This window comes from Apodemus sylvaticus, chromosome 7, assembly GCF_947179515.1.
Source record: "Apodemus sylvaticus chromosome 7, mApoSyl1.1, whole genome shotgun sequence".
Lineage (NCBI taxonomy): Eukaryota > Metazoa > Chordata > Mammalia > Rodentia > Muridae > Apodemus > Apodemus sylvaticus.
Genome location: NC_067478.1, coordinates 113,240,621 through 113,241,634, shown reverse-complemented (window position 1 = coordinate 113,241,634; position 1,014 = coordinate 113,240,621).

Sequence of the window (1,014 nt, the reverse complement as noted above, 5' to 3'; positions counted from 1 at the left end):
ACATGCAGAGGACCTAGTGCAGACTCGTGGAGGCTTCATGATTGCTGCTTTAGTATAAAGATACTTAACTTTTAAAGCATTTGAATTTTTAAAGACTGAATCTTTTAAGATTATACTATATTTTATATTATGATACTAACATGAGATCTTGGGGATAACAAGAAAAGGAAAGGTTATGGTCGAATAGTAATATGTCTGTGTCAAGCTGACAAAGAATCATTTGTGCTGGTTAGTTTTTTGTAAGCTTAATACAGACTTAATCATCTAGGAAGAGAAAACGTTAATTGCAGGATGCCACCATCAGACTGGTATATGGAGGAGTCTTTGGGGTATTTTTTTGATTAGTGATTGATGTGGGATTCTCCAGACTACTGTGGGCGGTGCCACCCATGGGCAGGTGGCCCTGGTACCTTCCCATTGTATTGCTGATTCCTCAGTAGTATAAGAAAGCAAGCTGAGCCAGTTAGGGAGAGCAAGCTAGTAAGAAGTATTTCTCCACGGTGTCACACTGATAGGACAAAGGGTCCCGAAGGCCGGTGGGAGGGAGAACTTCATGCGCATAAGCTGGCTTGCCAGTAGGAAGGAATCAGGGAGAGGCTTTAGGAAGACCGATGGAGTCAGAAGAACTTTCCCGAAACCGAGGATGTAGCTCACTTTGTAGAATGCTTTCTTAACATGCACAAAGCCCTGTGTTCCACCCCTCGCACAAACTGCTCTGTGGTGGCCCGGGCCTGGAACACCAGCACTCGTGTCACGGAGGCAGGAGGAGCAGATGCTCAGAGCCATCCTTGGCTGCAGGGTTGCAGGCCGAAGGGCTCTTCTGCTATTTGTGGGGAGAGTTCTTTATCCCTAGCCTTGACTTTCAGGTCTTTCTAGCTGTCTGTATATGATGCAGAGATGGTACCTGATTCAACCTCCAGCTCCATTCTGGAGCATGGGTGCTGCCCACAGGCCTGGCTCTAAGCTCAGTTTTTTTTTTTTTTTTTCCTCTACATGATTGACAGATTGCAACCC